Source organism: Mesocricetus auratus, unplaced genomic scaffold, assembly GCF_017639785.1.
Source record: "Mesocricetus auratus isolate SY011 unplaced genomic scaffold, BCM_Maur_2.0 Super-Scaffold_100007, whole genome shotgun sequence".
NCBI lineage: Eukaryota > Metazoa > Chordata > Mammalia > Rodentia > Cricetidae > Mesocricetus > Mesocricetus auratus.
Genome location: NW_024429191.1, coordinates 39,127,482 through 39,146,926, shown reverse-complemented (window position 1 = coordinate 39,146,926; position 19,445 = coordinate 39,127,482). Strand labels below are relative to the sequence as shown.

Here is a 19,445-nt window from a genome sequence, read left to right as displayed (position 1 = left end):
GACCAAAGCAACTATTAAAGAAAGCATTTAACTTGTCTTATGGCTTCAGAGGGTGAGAGTCCATGATGGCATAGAAGGAACAGCTGAGAGGTCACCTTGTGATCCACAAGTAGTGCTGGGTACATGGAGGTCTCTCATCCCACAGGTCTCCAGGCCAGGAATGTTAAACACCCAGGATTGTTCTTTCAAAGGGAAGGACCTATCACCAGTTTTTCCAAAAGGCTTGGAATTAGAGGTGATTAATAGCCTGTTGATCTGCATTATCTGTTGGGCCAGGCCATATCAAACTCCTACAACCAGGACCAGAGATACCTAAGAGTCTACATAACCTTACATTACCTGTATAGCCACAGCCCCACCCCCAAGTTCCCACAATCAGGACCAGAGGTGGCTATAATAGCCCAAATGATCTCTAAGCTATCTCTATGACCAAGACCAGGCCAGACCCTTAGGCCCTTAACCTAGTACAGGTAGCCTATCTCTGGAACCCATCTTCTTGGAGGAAATGACATGTACCCTGAGTCAAGTTTCGATATAATTATGCTTTCTTGTGCACCAAGGATTGTATTACCCAGGAAACTTCTTTTCCAAATTACACTGTGTTTTAAATATGCTGACAATAACCTCCTGGCATCAGACACCTGGAAATCTTGATCTGGGTTGATGAAGTCAGTTTTCATTCTCACCTCTTCTAGGTTCGCTTCCCTGCCTGACCCTGCAGAGGGGTCCTCAAAGTAGGAGGTAGAAAATGAGCACTAAGAATCTTTTGAAACCTCAAAGCCTGATCCCCTCCAATGACATACTTCATCCAAAAAGTCCACACCTCCTAATCCTTCCCAAACAGTTCCACTGACAGTGGATCAAGTATTTAAACCGCCACCATCCACTCCCTGACCTCAATGGCTTGTGGCCATCTCTCATGTGAATTACATTTAGTTCAACTTCAAAAGTCTCCACAGTCTGTCACTGTCGCATCTCTGTTTGAAAGCCCAAAGTCACTTTTGAGACTCAAGGGAATCTCTTAATTGTAATCCCCTATCAAATCAAAAGGCAAATTACATACTTTCAACATACGATAACACAGAATGTCCATTACCATGTCAAAACGAAGAAATCTGAGCATAGACTGAAACCCCACAGAGCAAACTCCAATCCTGTAGTTCCGTGTCTGACGCCAAAGGGCTTACACGGCTCCACTCTTCCAGCTTTGCTACCCAAAACACACTTCTCTGTCTTGGGCGGGTCCTACTCCCTGTGTGCAGCTGCCAGGGAGAGCTACTCTGGGACCTTCAACATCCTAGGCTCTCCAATGCAACCCAGGCTTCACCTTCACAGCATCCTGACAAGGCATCTCAGGCTTCCTTCCATGAAGGGACTTCCTGTCTCAGTGGCTCTCCTTAACTCAGAGGAGATCCCATAGCCTCTTCACTTGTATATCATTCATAAAGCCAGATTTGACTGCTGGCTTGGAGCCTGCCCCACCCCCAGTCCCAATCACATTTGCAGCAGCTTTCCTAGTTTCTTTTTAGGAATTGAAAATCCCTCAGGACTTTCCTTCTTACAATTTGAAAGCTTAGCTGGGTGGGGCTTTGCCCCCAGGGCAACACTCCCTTATTCCATTTTGCAGCAGGCCTCCCTTTAATCTTTTCACCTCTTTCAGAACAACCTTGGCTCCAGTATGAAGTTTCCTGGCATTATTTTTCTCCTCAAACTGTACATTTTGTATTTCTTGTTGCCCCACTCGTTCTTTTCCATTGTAGACTTGCATAACAGTGATCACTAATAACCACATGACAGAATTGACGTTAGGCTGTCTTGAGAGCTCGCCCACCAAGGCAATTATTCTAAAGCTTTCAATTTAGCCTCAGGAAAGTTGTTAGGGCAAGGTGGAAAGACATATTTGCCAAAATATCACAAGAATGGTTTCTAGCCCAGTTGCTAAAAGTGTCCCCTCTGAGCCCTCGAGCTGGGCCTTCACAGTCTTCCATGTTCTTACCACGATGGTCTACTTATCCCACGCAACAGCTTTCCTAGTCCAGAGTCCCGAAGTCTTCCACATTGCTCTAATAAACAGCATGGCCAGGACTGTCGCAGAAATTGCCCACTGCCTGGCAGCAGCTTCTGTCTCTGTTACTTTTCTATTGCTCTGAGAAAACACCATGACCGAGGCAGTTTAGCTTATAGCTTCTGAGGGTTAGCACCCATAGCACCCATGGTGGCAGAGAGGAGGAACAGCTAAGCTTGCAGCCTGATCCACAAGTAGGAGATAGAGAGAGTGGGAGAGAGCACACTGGCAATCTTTTGAAACCTCCAAGTCCACCCTTAGTGACACCTCCTCCTAATCCTTCCCAAAATGTTCCATCAACTGTGGAATGTATGAGCCTAAGGAAACTAGTTATTTATTTATTTATTTTGGTTTTTCAAGACAGGGTTTCTATGTATTGTTTTGGAGGCTGTGCTGGAACTCACTCTGTAGACCAAGCTGGTCTCAAACTCACAGAGATCCACCTGCCTCTGCCTCCGAGTGCTGGGATTAAAGGCGTGCGCCACTAACACCCGGCCGAGACCATTGTTTTAAAGATTTATTTATTTATTTTAGGGTTATGAGTGCTCTATATGCATTTGCGCCTTTATGCCAGAAGAGGGCATCAGATCCCACTATAGGTGGTGTGAACCACCACGTGGTTTCCATGAATTGAACTCAGGACCTCTGGAAAGATGGCCAATGCTCTTAACCAATAAGCCATCTCTCCAGCCCTGGGGACCATTCTTGTTTAAGCACCACGATCCACCTACATGCCTGTCCACACTACAATTGGTTGGTTTCCCTGGAGGTCGTTCTGTGGCTTGGCAGCTGTGGGACCACCCTCTTGCCGGCATCTCAAGAGAGGGTGAAACTGTAGGGCACCAGCCTGCAAAGCACTGAACTGACACTTGGAAGTCACCCAGTTTTGTGAAGTAAAACTAACACAGCACCTGACTGTAAGTCAAGGCTTAGCTGTGGAAGATGTGCCAGGTAGAAAGTGACCAGGAGGTCAACTCCCCGTCTCCAGATGTGAGCATAAGGGTTCATACAGCATCACATCACACCTGAGCTGCAGGTTCCCAAGACACACACACACACTCACACACACACACACACACACACACACACACACACACACACACACACCCCAACTCATAACAAAGGGCTTGGCAGGACTTTTCTCCAGAGAAAAAGTGAAGCTTTATTGGGGAGTAGATAAGAATGGCCCCCCGTAGGCTCATATATTTGAAAGCGTAGTTATCACGGAATGGCAGCACTGGAGAAGAGTTAGGAGGTGTTGACTTTTCTTGGAGTAAATGCAATCTTATTGGAGGAAGTGTGTCACTAGGGGCTTCAAATGCTCAAGCCAGGCCCAGTGGTTCTCTCTGTCTTTCTCTCTGTCTCTGTCTCTGTCTCTCTGTCTCTGTGCCTCTGTCTCTGTCTCTCTCTCTCTGTCTCTCTGTCTCTCTCTCTGTCTCTCTCTCTCTCTCTGTCTCTTTCTCTCTCCTGCCTTGGATCTGGATAGAGAACTCTCAGCTGCTCTCAGGCACCATGTCTGCCTGTGTGTCACCATTTGTCCTGCCATGGTGATAATAGACTAAACTTCTGAACTGCAAACCAGCCCCAATTAAATGCTTTCCTTTATAAGAGATACTGTGGCAGCTAGTCATGGTGGCTCACACCTTTAATTCCAGCATTACGGAGGCAGAGGCAGGTGTGATCCCTCTGATTTTGAGGCCAGCCTAGTCTACAGAGTGAGTTCCAGGATAATCAGGGCTGTTACACAAAGAAACCCTGTCAAGAAAAGGAAGAGAGGAAGGGAGAGAGGGAAGGAGGGAGGGAGGGAGGGAGGAAGGAAGGAAGGAAGGAAGGAAGGAAGGAAGGAAGGAAGGAAAGAAGGAAGGAGAGTTGCTGTGCTGTGGTCATGGTCTTTTTACAGCAATGGAACACTAGCTAAGACATGGGTCTTGGCCAAAGAGATAAAGACGGGTGGAACAGAGCACAGAAGGATCTGTTGTGCTGTGCAGGGAAAGCGTCCTCCAATCCCCAAGGTCAGCAAGGCAGAAACAATGTTCCTGAAGTACCTTGTGTGGCCCAGTTCATGTGGGTCAATAGCAAAGCCTGAGCCTAATCTGTCCCTGGGGGAAGGCGGGGAACTGAGCATAGACGTCATTCTGCCTTCCAAACAAGCGGCTGGCACAGTGCCTTTAAACTTTGAAAATTTTCTTTCTTTTTCACCATTTTCGTCAGCCATCCTTTGGGCTTTATAAATAGAACTGCTCAAACGCAGGCAGGGGTAACTCAGGCAGCCAGTCTGAATATTCAGCACAGGGTGCAAACCCCGGGAGAAGGGCAAAATTGGGTGAATTAAGTCCAGACAGAGCCATCAGCTGGGGCCCCAGGGAGAGGAAACAGGGCAACAGGGGTTGACATTCAGGGCTGGAGGCTCCAAGGGAGAGCCAGACCCCCAGGAAGGGTTATACCTGAATGTAAGCAATTGCCTTTTCTAGAAGCCCTCCATGCTTCCGGTGTTCCATCTCCCAGGAGAGCCCCGAAGTCCTCTGTCCACCTGTCTCACTCCTTTAAGTACACTTCCCCACTAGAAGCCTTTCTCAAGAATCCAGGGTTAAGCTGGGGTGCGGGCCCCTGGCTTCATGTGGCCTAGGCTTCCCTCCATGTGAGACAGCTGCCACACCAATGGCTTCAGCTGTTAAACTCTGTCCTGCGCTAACACAAGGATATCTCTGTTGGCTGCAGGAGGCTGGGAGCAATGCCTTCAGGATGTTCATAGCTGCTTGGGAAGTGGGGGGGGTCACTGTCACAGAAGACTGGAGGTGCCACCTCTATCGTCTCCCACTGGCCTCACTCATCTGCTCAGGGCTTCTTAGTCTCTCCATGGTCTTCAGCTTCCTGCCCTGGACCCTTCCCTTACGGCCCCTCATGTCACCTCCCATACCCTGAAAATTTCCCTTTCTCCATCGTATCCTATTTAAATATCCATCCATGTCTCTTCTCTCTCTCCATCTCTGCTCCTTTGGGATTTTAGGGGTTAGGGACATGGCCTTTTCCCCTAAATGGGGGAGGAGACTTACTAGCAGTGGCCCAGAATCCAGAGATGGAGAGGTCCAAGTTTAGGCAGAGACCTCGTGTGTGGGAGACCTGGTGCCCGGACACTGCCCAGCTCAGCCTCTGGAGGAGGGGAGAGTAGTGCAGAGGCTTTGTGGTGGGTACAGTTTCCAAGGAGGTAGGGAGTAGATAAGGCTGGAGTTGGGCTCGGCAGGAAGCAGAGATGAGGACTTGGCAGTCATGAAAGGCTTTGAGTACACAAGGTGCATCTGCCTCAGCTGAGACCCTGGGGACAGGCTGGACAGTTGCCCAGCACAGGGCTGACCTAAGCTCCAGCAGGCAGTGACAGAAGATGTGCTGGAAGCCAGAGCTGGTGGAACCTGACATCAGACAGTGTCAGGAAACAGACTGAGTGAGTGATGGGAACGGCAGTCACGGGCCTCCTCAGGGAAGTGTCACTCCACCCCACGGACACGCTCGCTCCCCAGCAGCACTGAGCATGAGCAAGTCCATAAGCCACTGAAGGCATGAACCACACACCCCTCCTGCAGCAGCAGGAATTGTGGCGCTGGTCCCCATCCTGTCCCAGAGCCCAACTCAGCAGAGAAGTGTGGTGTGGGGCTGGAGCCACACACAGGGATACTGGGGCCAGGCCTGACTGCGGAGTGACTGTAGGGAAAAGGGACCAGTCAAAGAAACACACCCTGAGCAGAGCCAAAGAAACACACTTTGGCCCTGCAACCACAACCAAAGAAATGTACCCTGACCCTAAAACCAGTGCCAAAGGAACACACTTTGTCCCTGGAATCAGAGTCAGTGAAAGAAATGTACCCTGGCCCTAAAATTGGAGCCAAAAGGCTAAAAAGGACCAGAGAAAGAAACACACTTTGGCCCTGAAACCAGAGCCAAATCTGACCCTAATCCTGTGTAAAAAAGTAACCAATCCCGGAGCAGAGCTCTAGCCAATCTGAGCTCAGCGCTGAAATTGGACCAATCCCTACTCTGGAAAAACTTCCCCAATCCCTATATAAACCCTGTGTATGTTCAGCTTGGCTGGTCCAGCTGTCTTCCAATAAACACCTTTGGATGAGCTTCGGGTGAAGATCTTTTGCGGCGGCGACAGAGCAGAGGCGACCCTGGGCAGAGCAGAGCAGAGCAGAGCAAGCAGAGGCGACCCTGGGCAGAGCAGAGCAGAGCAGAGCAGAGCGAGCAGCGCTGTAACACTTGCCGGGGAAACCTTCCTTGGCAGAGCAGAGTTGTTACACTCTGCTCCCGGCTCCCTGCTCTCCGCTCTCCGCTCTCCAGGAGCAGAGCTGAACTGTAGCAACTTCGCCCGAGAAACCTCCTGCGGAGCAAAACTGCTACACTAGGCGAACAGACCCTGTCCTGCCGGAGCAGAGCTGACACACCGGAGAAGCCTTTCTCTGAGGCAAGGCTGTAAGCTGCCAAGCTTACTGCAACCTGTGGTGGTCCTTGGCTCCCGAGCTCCAGGATACCTTTACATCTGAGCTGTGTAACACTCAGTATCCTTGGCTCCCGAGCTCCAGGATACCTTTCCACCTGAGCTGTGTAACTCTGAGTATTCTGTGACTCCCGAGTGCCAGAATACCTGACCCACTCCTGTTCCATCCTGTCCTGACCCATCCCGACAAAACGCTTACAGTGACCAGCAAACATTCATAGAGCAGACAACTGTACAAACGGACAGATTTCAGGGGTCAGACTGTAATTCGAGGAAAAGGAGCCCATGACAGCACAGACCCCACAGAATGGTAGCTATATGGCAAGGTCTCCTCCATCAGGGACCTGGTCTTCAGCCTCGAGGGTCTAGATGTTGTTTCCTTCCATGGGGAAGGAACTCTGGAACAGAACTGAAGCCAGGCTCCCAGGCATACCATGGTAGACCATTCAGGCCCACTAGATACATCTGGTCCTCTCATATGTCAGCCTCTGGCATTTGGGGTTCAAGACACAGCATGGCCACTCAGAGTCTGTGCCAAGTAGTAAGTTGAGGTTCCTAGGACTGGACATATGGGGACAAGGCCACCCATATATACCTTGCCTTACCTATGATGGCTGAACTTATGAAAGTGGGGTTGGGGCTATCATACAGTTGCTTTCCTTTCTTGCTAGAATGCAGCACTTGGTAATTCTGTCAAAACAAAACTTTATCAGGAGTGGAAGGGATGACACAGTGATTGAGAGCACTCACTGGCTGCTCTTCCAGACGACCTGGGTTCAATTCCTAGCATCCATAAGGAAGTTTACAATCATATAACTCCAGTCCTAGGGAATCCAATGACCTCTTCTGGCCTCAGGATTCCAGGCACACATGTGATATACAAAACACTCACACACATAACCTTTTAAAAATGAAAACAAAGGAACTGATAAAGTTTTGACAGCATGAATTTTCATTGTCTCCTTTTTTAAGGATTTTGTGTGTGTGTGTGTGTGTGTGTGTGTGTGTGTGTGTGTGTGTGTGTGTGTTATAAGTACAGGTGCTCACAGAGGCCAGAGGACTGAGATATCCCTGGAGCTAGAGTAATAGGAGGTTGTAAGTCATCTAATATGGGTGCTGAGAATCTAACCCAGGTCTTCTGGAAGAGCAGTTTAAGCTTTTAAAAGCTGAGCCATCTCCCTGGGCAGGGGTGGTGCACTTTTAATCACAGTACTAGGGAGACAAAGTAAGACAGATCTCTGAGGCTTCAAGGACACCCTGGTCTACATAGTGAGTTCCAGGACAGCCAAGGTAATACAAAGAAACCCTGTCTGAAAATACAAACCAAAAACTGAGCCCTCTCTCCAGCACTCTCACAGGACATGCCCCCCTTATATATGACTCCATTTAGAAGTTGAGTTTGAAATTATTTTCCTTCAGATTTTGAAGATAACTACTTCAGTTTTTTTTTGGGTCTGGAAATATTTAGAGCTATTTTGTCCCCAGATTTTAAATGTTCAACATATCTGTGTAGTACAAAATCTGTTCACACATCAATCTGGCTCAGGGCATTGGGGCACCGTCGGTGTCAGCTCTGTGCTCTTTGGAAATGTCCTTTTGGAGTAAGAAAGACACCTCTGCTCTGTCCACAGTGTCTCTCCTCTCTCCACCCCTGCTTTGTGCTGCATTTTAGAAGTCTTCAGCCCAGCCTCTGACTCATTCTATCTCGTCAGAATTGTTGGTGCTGCTGATCAGCCCATTTACTGAGGTCTTTTAGCAATCAGGTTTTAATTGTCCCAGTCTCCACTTGATTTACTGAGGACCCTGTTTTGTGCATCTCTCAAAGGGCATTTAGTATACCTGTTGTGAATTCTACTCCTGGTCCTTGGTGTTCAGTTGTAACTTCCAGCTCACCCATACATGATCCAGAACACCTCATTCCTGTCTCTCTCTCTCTCCAAACCCTGCCTGCTCAGAGAGTTTCTGAACAAAGAAAAGGTCCCAAAAGCCCAGTTCTGCATTCTAGACAACTATTGAAACTATTGCCACCAGAAGCCCAAGCCAAAGCTCAGTCTTTGACCATACATGGGCACAAACCCAGCTTGTGGTCGACATGTCATCACCCCTCACCTACAACCTATAAAGTCTCCCTGCTTTAGTTCAGGGGTGTGGCTTCTCCAGCCTCCATCTCTGGGACTGGAGAACTCACTTTGTTCAAATAAACCTGTTAGACTTTTTCAATTTGGCTTGATCTGATTTACTGCATTGGTGGAGAAACTTACTATTGGGGACCAGAAAACCTGTTACTTGGGCCTGCTTCTCTTGCTTTGGAGTCAGCTGCCTACCATCCATGATGGTTGTTAGCCAAAACCAACCAAGCCTTTATTTTAGGAAGCCTCCCCCATTTTGGTCAAATAGTGATAATTTCCTCTAACACCATCATTAGTATTCTGAAACTAAAGTAACTTGCTCACCTTATTCCTGGTTCCACCCCTGCTGAGGTGAAGAGATGAAAAATCTGCAGGCAGTGGTGGTGCACACCTTTAGTCCCAACACTCTGGAGGCAGAGGCAGGTGGATCTGAGTTCAGGCCAACCTGGTCTAGACAGGACAGCCAGGGCTACACGGAGAAACCCTGGAGAGAGAGGGGGAGGGAGGGGGAAGGGGGCAGGAAGAGAAAAAGAGAGAGAGATGCAAACTATTTTAAAATAGTATTTTATTAATTCTTTGAGATTTCATGCAATGTATTTTGATCATATTCACCCTCCCCCTGAGATGTTTGTTTATTGATCATCTACCATTTTTTTCCTGCAGAAACTGTTAAAAATTGCCAATGCCAACTATATCTCAAGTCGTCATGGTGGGGGTATTGGGAAAAGTTTACAATTAGCAATAATCATGCCTCGGATAAATCTTATGGGCTACGATACTGCACTGCACAAAGCTAATCATCTACCATTCTTATCTCACTGTTTACCCCTAGCAATGGCCTATTGCAAGCCAAAAGAAGAAGACGACTTGAACATCTTCCTTCCCTTCTCCTTCTGCCCTGTACATGGATGGCAGGCCTTGAGACTTATGGGGATCCCACCTATGCAGGCTTTTCCCCCAAGTAAAAGCCCCCACTATCTTAAGTCCCTTGTTTGGTTTCAATGTGGTTTGTTCCTGACACAACTCTTGCTGAAATGTGCTTGAGGTAGTGCTCCCACAGAAGGTGGAGGGGGGTGGGGACTTTAAACCTACCAGGAAAGCAGGGGCAGGACCCCAGGATCTTAAGTGGGTTACAAATGATGCAAACTGTGGGAAGGAAAGCCCACTGGAGGAAAAGAGCCCACTCAAGGGAGGATACCCATTGTGAGAGGGGGAGGGGTCTGGGAAGGGAGGGCCTCATTCCCCCTGGCAGTGCTTTGTCTTCTCTAGCAGCCCATGTCCATTTTGTTCTCCTTCTTCTGCAGGAGTTGCTTCTCCTTCTCCCCAGTGTCTGTGGCCTCTGCCTTGGTCTTGGCTCCCACCTCTTGCTCCCCTGGTCACCTCCACTTTCCCTGACCACAGGCTGCTTTCCACCCCTTGAGACTTGTGCCTGCACCACAAGCTAGTCCGAGGTATCAGGAAAAGAGAGACAGACGTCCACTTGTTTGTACTAAGAGAATGCATGTGCTGCTTTATTGCCAGGAGAGAGAGAGAGAGAGAGAGAGAGAGAGAGAGAGAGAGAGAGAGAGAGAGGGGGAGAGAGAGAGAGGGAGAGAGAATGTGTGTGTGTGTGTGTGTGTGTGTGTGTGTGTGTGTGTGTGTGTGTGTCTTCATTGCAAGTGCTAAGAGAGTCTGTCTCTTGAGGGAGGGAGGAGCTTGATGCCTGCAGGGTCTCCGCCTCTGCTGCTTCACTTTCTGGGCACCGTCGCCCTGTTTGTCTTTTGTCTTCTCTTCCCTGGATGTCCAGTCCTTTCTACCACAGGATGAACTTGGTGGTTCCTAGATAACCACATCTTACTCAAAGAACCCATTACAGCAGCCACCGGGAGGAACTAAGACATACATACACACTAAGACGCGAGCTCGCGCGCGCGCGCACACACACACACACACACACACACACACACACACACACACACACACACACCATAACTTACCCAGGCTTGAGCATGAACATGCTTACAGCTCACACCATAGTGTCCTGATGCTCCCTCCTATCTTCATTTGTAGGACAGCCACATACCACCACACAGAACCTCAGATTGTGCCCCAACTGTCATTGCCCCTGGATGTCAGCAGCCTTCTAGGACCCTGCCTGCTTCTTCAAGCTGGGTACCCACACCTCCTTTCTACCCCCCACAAAACACACTCTGTGCTGAGTGCTGTTCTCAGAACAGGCAGATCTCTGAGGGTAAAGCCAGCCTGATCTACATAGTGAATCCTGGGACAGCCAGGGCCACACAGTGAAAGCATATCTAAAAACCAAAAACAAAGAACAGTAGCAAAAATAAACAGACAACATACTAGTGTTTTCTGCTTGGCTCGTGTGCACATTGTCTCCTTGGTGATGGGAAAGACAGCTCAATCTGTCAGTGGCTACTACAAAGGGGGACATACCTTAAAAGCTTCCCAAACTGGGCGTTGGTGGTGCATGCCTTTAATCCCAGCACTCGGGAGGCAGAGGCAGGCAGATCTCTGTGAGTTCAAGGCTAGCCTGGTCTACAGAGCGAGTTCCAGGACAGCCTCCAAAACAATACAGAGAAACCCTGTCTCGAAAAACCAAAAAAAAAAAAAAAACTCCCCAAAGGCCGTGTGTTGAAGGTGTGACCCTGATGGTAATACTGGGGGGTGGGAGTGGGGACGGGAACTGTAGGGCATGGGGCGTAGCAGAGGGAAGTTAGGTCATTAGGAGGGGACACTCAAAGGGACCCTCATCCCTCCTCTTCACCTGTCTTTTCACACGCCAGGCACAAAGGAAACAGTTTTGCTCCCACCACGATGCTCTTCTTCATCCCAGGCCCCAAAACAAAGAGACCGACAGACGATGGACTAAAAGACCATGGTCTTGGTCCATAGTAAACCAAAACAAACCTTTGCCAAAATAAGCCTTTCCTCTTTTTAACATCATTGACTCAGCTACCTTGTAACAGTAATAAAAAGACAGTGCAGGCCTCCTGCCAGGCCCTCTCGGTCTCCAAACCCTCCCTGGCACCTGGGGTCCCTCGCCTGTAGTGGCAAACCTTTTCCCACAGTCTTCTCTCTCGTGTGATCCCGGCCCGTCTACACATTTTTCGGTTGGCACTGCTGGCTTAACGGTTGTCTTCTCTCCCGTGTGATTGTGCATTTAATATACTTACGTACCTTTTAGGGAATCTGGTGTCTCTGCATCAGTTCTCACGAGATTACACCCAGACTGCCTTATCCTTGCCTCACAGTCACTCGGGGAAACTAAGGACATCACAGCACTGGGTCCTTCCACCCTCTTCCCTAGACGTTTCCCTTGCTTTAGCTAGCCCCTCCTCCCTGGAGTTCATGGGTAGTTAGCACTGTAAGGGGGCAGCAGGATGGGACTCTGGGGGAAGACCACGGGCAGGGCCGGGGAGGGGCAGGCCTGGGGCCAGTGGGGAAGGAGACCAGGCTAGAGGCGGAACCTGTGCATCAAAGAACTTGACTTTGCTTAGCCGGAGGTGGGAGACTCAAATGCCACAGGCGTGAGGAGGGTGTAACACAAATGTGAGGGGGTGAAACTCACTCCCCGAGGCCAAAGGCTCTACTCACTGGTTCACCATGGAATCCCACCAGCCTGCAGACGTTCCAAAACATCTCCACAGTGAGCTTGGGCGGACAGGCAGGCATAAGGGATTGACTGGTGAAATGACGCCTTTGCCGGTGATGCGCGCTGAGGACCACCTTGGGTTTGTTTGGAGCTCTTCCAGAGGCGCCTGCCTCATGGCATCGCTGCAACAGACACCCACGGGGGCCCCTTCCTTTTGGTTTGGAGACTGACATCCACAATGCCTGGCTCTTCTCAATGGGGTCAGAGCAGAAGTGAGTCATTATCCCCCTGCTCAGACAGCAGTGGCTGAGATCCTCACACCCTGCCCAGAAGGTGCGGAAGGCAGAAATGGGGGTTGGGAGGATGAGAGTGGGCAGGTCTGGTCCAGCGACACTACGGGTTCCGGGGGAGGCAGAAAGGGCTCCAAGATCCAGAGTCAGTCCTCTGGTGCCATCAAGTGGCCATTTCTATGAACTGTAGCTCCTCCTTCAGGTTTGTTTGACTCAGTGGTCCTCAACCTTCCTGGTGCTGTGACCCTTTAATACAGTTCCCCATATTATGATGACTCCCAACATAAAATTATTTAATTGCTGCCTCATTACTGTAATTTTGCTACTGTTATAAATCGTAATGTGAATACGATTCATGTCTGATATGTGGTTTGGGGGTCGTGGCCCACAGGTTGAGAACCACTACAGTCTAACCAGCAGCAGAACTACTTAAAAGATTCCTGAATTTGCATTGAAGGTCACAACTCCTCTGAGAAGCCATTCTTTAAGCTTGGAGTAGCCTGGTTGTTGCTGGTCTATGGATCCCAATCTGTACTTTCAAACCAGCCATGGCAAATCTATCAAGGATTTTTCAACAAAACAGCAGATACTTTCACTCGACAGTTTACATATGGTTTCCATGCATTTTCATCCTTAAGAGTCATTTTATCTCCAGGCGGTGGTGGCGCACGCCTTTAATACCAGCACCCGGGAGGCAGAGGCATGCGGATCTCTGTGAGTTCGAGGCCAGGCTGGACCGACAGCCTCCAAAACAATACAAAGAAACCCTGTCTTGTAAAAACCAAAGAGAGAGAGGGAGAGAGGGAGAGAGGGAGAGAGAGAGGGAGAGAGGGAGAGAGAGGGAGAGAGAGGGAGAGAGAGAGAGAGAGAGAGACATTTTATCGGGGTGGTGGTGATGGCACACACTCTTAATCCCAGCACTCAGGAGGCAGAGACAGGTGGATCTCTGAGTTCGAGGCCAGCCTGGTCTATAGAGTGAGTTCCAGTACAGTCAGGGCTTCACAGAGAAACCCAGTCTCATGGGGAAAAATTAAAGAGCATTTCAAAAAGAAGTCACAAAGTTGGGGGTTAGGGAAGACAGAGTGGATGCTGGCTGTCCTAAGTAAACAGGAGGCACCAACCACTTGTAACACATACCCACATCGCAGGAAATAATTCCAACCAAAATCAAGGCCCTCTACCTCAGTGAATTCCTAGAAGTCCAGTAGTGTGGAGCATGCAGAGATGTTCCTCCTGAGGAAAAGGGGAAGTTTTTGCACCTGGTGCATCACCAAGAGAGCGGCACAGTCCTTAGTGGGCCTACTTGGGACTCTGGAGCAGCCGTTCCTCACTCGGTGTGTTACTCAGGCTCAGACACTGTAACTAGGGAAGCTGCTAGCTCTGGGTGGGGCCCTGTCCAGGAGAAGGTTCTTCAACAGGTACAGGTCACTATGCAAACCACCATACCACTTGGACTGTATGATCCAGTAGACCTCGTGGTACTTGAGGTGGTAGTGGCAGATAGAGATGCTGTTTGGGGTCTTTGGCAGACCCCCTTGGGTAAGTCAGAGCAGAAGCTTGGGATTTTGGAGAAAGGCTCTCCCGTCATCTGTAGACAACTCTTATCCCTTCGGAAGACAGCTCTGGGCCTGCTATTGGGCCTCAGTGGAAACTGAGTATTTGACAGTGAGCCACCACGGTACCATATGACCTGAGCCTGGGTGTTATCTCCACCAAGTCATAAAGCAGAATGTGCACAGTAGCAATCCATTGCCAAATGGAAGGGACATATATGTGACTGGGCCTGAGCAGGTCCTGAGGGTACAAGCAAGTTACATGACTGAGTTGCCCAAATGCCTGTAGTGTCTATTCCCACCTCAGCACCTTCTGCTGCCAAGCATGTATCTCTGTAGCCTCATGCGGAGTGATTGGCTGGATGAAGAAGAGAAGACTAGAGCCTGGTTTACTGATGGGTCTGCACGTTATGCAGACACCACAACAGAGAGACCAACACTGAACCCTGATATGGTACCATTCCCTGCAGAGGCCAGCCAGTGAACCACTTTCTTTGTGGAAAGGCAAGGCTTTATTCTGCTTATGGATCTGCCTTTCTTGCACATAATGCTTCTGCCAAAACTACTGTCTATGGACTGACAGAATGCCCGATCCACTGTCATAGTAGTCCACATAGAATTGTTCTGACCAAGGAACTCACTTCACAGCCAGGGAGGTGCAACAGTCCGTGGGCCCATTATCTATGTTCCTCACCATCCTGAAGCAGTTGGCCTAAATAGGAATGATGGAATGGCCTTTTGAAGACACAGTTACAGAGTCAATTAGGTAGCCTGGGTAGAGTTCTCCAGAGGGCACGATATACTTTCTATCAGTGTCCAATATATGATATGGTTTCTCCCACAGCCAGTATCCGTGGGTCCAGGAATCAAGGGGTGGAAAAGGGAATGGTTCCACAAACTATCACCCTTACTGACCAACCGAGAAAAATTTTGCATCCCTGTTCTGTGACCTTAAGTTCTGCTAGCCTAGAAGTTTTGATTCCACAAGGGGGAGCTCTCCTACCAGGAGACACAACAAACAGGCCCTAGACCTGATGCCCTTTAAGCCAACAGGCTAAGAAATGAGTAAAAGTTTTAGGAGGAGTGATTGATTCAGATTACCATGGGGAAATTGGGTTGCTTCTTCACAATGGAGGAAAAAAAAACCTGTGTCTGGAGGGTAGGAGATCCCTTAGACCAGTGATCTCAACTTCCTAATGCTGAGACCCTGTAACACAATTCCTTATGTTGTTGTCTAACCGTAAATTTATTTTCATTGCTACTTAATAATGGTGATTTTGCTACTGTTATTAATCAGAATGTAAATATCTGTGTTTTCCAGTAGCCTTAGGTGACCCTGGTGAGGGTCATTCAGCCCCCAAAGGGATCACAAGCCACAGGCCGAGAACAGCTGATTTAGGGCGTCTCTTGGTGCTATGATGTCATGTGGTTGAAGTCATTGGAAAACTACAAAAGCCCCAAACCCAGCAGGATGACAAAGGGTCCAGATCCTTCAGGAATGAAGGTCTGGGTCACTCTTCCTGGAAAAGAGGTGCTTGCTGAGGGTGGAGGAAATACAGAATAGATAGAAAAAGACAGTTATAAGTACCCTGAGGCCATGTGACCCGTTGCAGAAATGAGAATTATACGTGATATAAGTGCTTCTCTATTTTGCTTGTGTACATGTGTGTGTATACTTGCCTCAGTTTCTTTATCCTACAACATCAACTGAGATAATACCAGCAGTTATCATACTTAAGCTATGAGACACTAAAAGAATGTTCAAGGAACATTGCCACTTATTCTACATATATAAAACATTTTTGGTTGTAGTGGGATAGTTATAGCATGCTAAATATAACATGGCCTTGTTATCATTTTCATTTAGAAATTAAGCATGATGTAAGGAGACATGATGGTGTGTCAAGTTTACAAGGAGTGGATTTGTGATGCCTAACCTTGGTTGTCAACTTACCACATCTGGAATCAATTAAATCCTATGCAATTGGGCCCACACCTCTGAGAGATCCTAAATCTGGGTCGTACCTTCTGGTGATTGCCTATATAAAAGGACACGGGGAAGGAAACTTGTTCTTTGGATGCTTGCCCTCACTCTCACTGGCAAGTGCTTCTGTTCTGCTGCGTGCTATTCCTTCACTGGTATTAGAAGCTACTTCTTTGGGATTACAGCCAGAGGCTAAAGACTAGCTGAGATATCCAGCCTTGTGGACTGAACAACTATTATAACAGGGCCCCAGATCTTACTTACAACTAAGTACCATTCAGGCTGTAAAACTCAGCATATAGACAGCATTACCAGCCAAAGCTAAAGCAAAGCCCTGGTCCATCAAAGTCCCCATAGTTCTGGGAAAGTCTCTAAACAAACTAACCTTGCCTTTTTACTTCTACAGTTCTACTTCTAGCTAGCTGCTCTTTCTAGCTATAAGTATATCGACCCAGAACATGTTTTTTTGTGCTTAAAAGCTAGCTGGGCAGTGGTGGCACACACCTTTAGTCCCAGAACTTGGGGGGCAGAGGCAGGCGAATCTCTGTGAGTTTGAGACCAGCCTGGTCTGCAAGAACTAGTTCCAGGACATGCTCTAAAGCTACACAGGGAAACCCTGCCCCTGGGGGGGGTCCCACCCTAAGGAAGGCTCAGTGCTACACTGGGATCCTGAACACCAGCTGTAGTATCTGACTGGTTAATAAGGACTTTCAAATTACTTAAACCCAAGTCCGAGCAAGTCTCCTCTGGTGAGGATCCCACAACACTATCAGCTTCTTGGCATTTCCATAGGGAGACTGTCATTGTTGAATAAGATGGACCACGATCTGTAAGCTACGCTGATAAATCCCCTTGATATTCATTCTATCAGTTCAGTTTCTCTAGAAAATCCTGACTAATATAGTCCCATTCCTTCCTAGGGCATCCATGTGATTGAGCATCCTACCGAGAAGGGATAGCCTTTGGTGTGAAGAAGCTGCAGTGTCTGGTCACCAGGGGCTGAAGAATCAGCTCTGATTAACAAGAGACCAGAACCATTAAACTGAAACCTTCCCACCAATTACTGGGACAATTGGTGCTGGTTGGCTGGAGATAAGACATGAATGGTGATTAAGAAGAGACCACTGTCACTGAGTCCATATCTTCTGGGAAATGTTTACTCGGAGTCAGAACGCAGAAGTTGTGTTCCAGTGGTGACCAGGGCTGTACCTTGTGCTGGCAGCCAAACTTGGTCATGTGTAAGAGTCTCCCAAATGCCCCTGGTTTTGAAGGTATGAAGGGGTCGTGGGGAGTAGCTGAAGCTTGACATTGAAGACCAGGAGAGGCCACAGGTGAAGGTGCAGCTGGAGTATCGATGGAAGACTCAGGATTGAAGGGGTCATGGAGAAAGCTGAGGCTTGGCACCATGAAGAGAGCCCAGGAGAGGCTATTGGTGAAAATATAGCCCAGTCGAGGCAGAAGACCCCAGCATTTTGGAGATGCCAGTGCCATGGATGACCACCAAGAACAGCAGCGGTGGAGTAGAGCCAGCCGGAGCCTAGAGGAGAAGCCGTGTGCACTGCGAGGGCAGAGCCGGAGAAGTGAGCCGAGCCCTTTGGAGGATACTGAATTTTTAAAGTTGGAGTTTTGTTTTGCATTGTTCAAATTGTTACTATGCCCTGGTTCTTCCTTCTTGATATATATCCTACAGTTGAGACTTTGGCTTTTTTAAAATGCTTGAAATTGTAAGGCAGTGGGGCTTTTAAGTTTGAAGTGTTTTATAATGTGATCTCCATGGTAATGTGTGATCTGGGGGATGAAGAAGAAAGGAAAGGTTGTGGCTTAACAGTGATTTGTGTGTCAAGTTGACAAGCGGTCAATTGTGGTAGCCAGTTTGATGTCAACTTGACACAAGATAGAGTTATATGAAATGAGGGAACCTCAATTGAGAAGATGCCTCCAATGGGCTGATGGTCCTGGGTTCTATAAGGAAGCAGGCTGAGCAAGCCATGGAGAGCAAGCCAGTAAGCAGCTCTCCTCCATAGCCTCTGCATCCAGGTTCCTGCCCTGTTTGAGTTCCTGTATTAACTTCCTTCAGTGATGGACTACACTGTGGAAGTGTAAGCCAAATAAACCCTTTCCTCCCCAACTTGCTTTTGGTCATGGAGTTTTATCATAGCAATAGTGACTCTAAGGTAGCAGGGTTTTCTATCATTGGCAGGAAAGACTCTAGTGGCAATGAGATACACTGCTTTCTGTTCCTGAACTATAATCACAATATTTTCCAGGCAGGGCTGAGTGACCCTCATTTGTTGCTGTGACCTCTGATTTGGCAAAAGCTCAGGCACCTAGTTGGTACATGATAGACCATCCCCAACCTATCACCGAGGGTCACGAGCAAAAGAGTTCGTTCAGCGCCACAGCTGGAGGCTGTAAGGCTCTAGACTGGCCAGGTCACTAAGTGGAGACTTGGCAGCAAGAGGATCATGGGAGAGCAGGCCCTGTGGCTGACAGGGAAGAAAGAGCCATATCCAGTCACTGGGAGTCACAAATAAACAATTCATCCATCTCTTTTTGTCACATTGTTTCCTGGACCTGCATAGATGGCCTTGTTGGGGAGTGAGATCTTATGTCAAAATAATAAAAGGGTCTCTAGAGCAAGCACAGAGCCCACACTCCAGGGATTGGCTTTCTTCCAGGTCCCCTGGTCAAGGCATTGCCAGACACTGTCCTGCTTGAGCCACAGAGTTCCAGGATCAAGTGGCATAACTACCACATGTTTCCAGTAAGACACTGACAGCACCTCCAGCCAGCCCAAGGGATAACAATAGGGTAGTACTATGGAAAGCTACATATGGCCAAGTTAAGAGGTGCTCAGGACAGGCGGTGGATTCCTGGGATATCCTTCTCCAGACTGAGTGTTGGATGCCTTGGACCTCTCTACCTAGGCTGGGTAACAGAGCTGAGCTCTTAAGACTAAAAGATGGGAAATAGAATTCCTGGCCAGCTCTGAAACCAGGGTTCACACCCTTGTTCTTTTTTCTACCTAGCCCAATTCCTGGGCAGTCAGAAGATCACCCGCCGTGGATGCTGAAAGGTGTAGTATGAAGTCCCAGAAACAAACTGGGGTCCTAGTTTTCAACGTTTTTAGGCAGGGTTTTGCTATGTAACCCTAGCTTGTTTAGACTATGTAGCCCAGACTGGTCTTGAACCCACACCAATACTCCTGCTTCAACTTAAGTGCTGAGAAAGCAGATGTGTGTCACCATGCCCATTTCAAATATGGACTTTGAGAATGCAACTGGTCTTCAAGGGCACTGTTTCTAAAATTCTCACGAGGACAGTTGGGAGGTGGCTGGTT

At 48.4% G+C, this 19,445-nt stretch overlaps 1 non-coding gene across 1 annotated transcript; it reads right to left on the bottom strand.

The window, feature by feature from the left end:
- Nucleotides 1-9,337: 9,337 nt before the first annotated feature.
- On the bottom strand, nucleotides 9,338-9,478 carry LOC121141712. The gene has a single exon (XR_005878666.1). It is a non-coding gene; the product is annotated as a U4 spliceosomal RNA (small nuclear RNA).
- Between the last annotated feature and the right edge of the window lie 9,967 nt (nucleotides 9,479-19,445).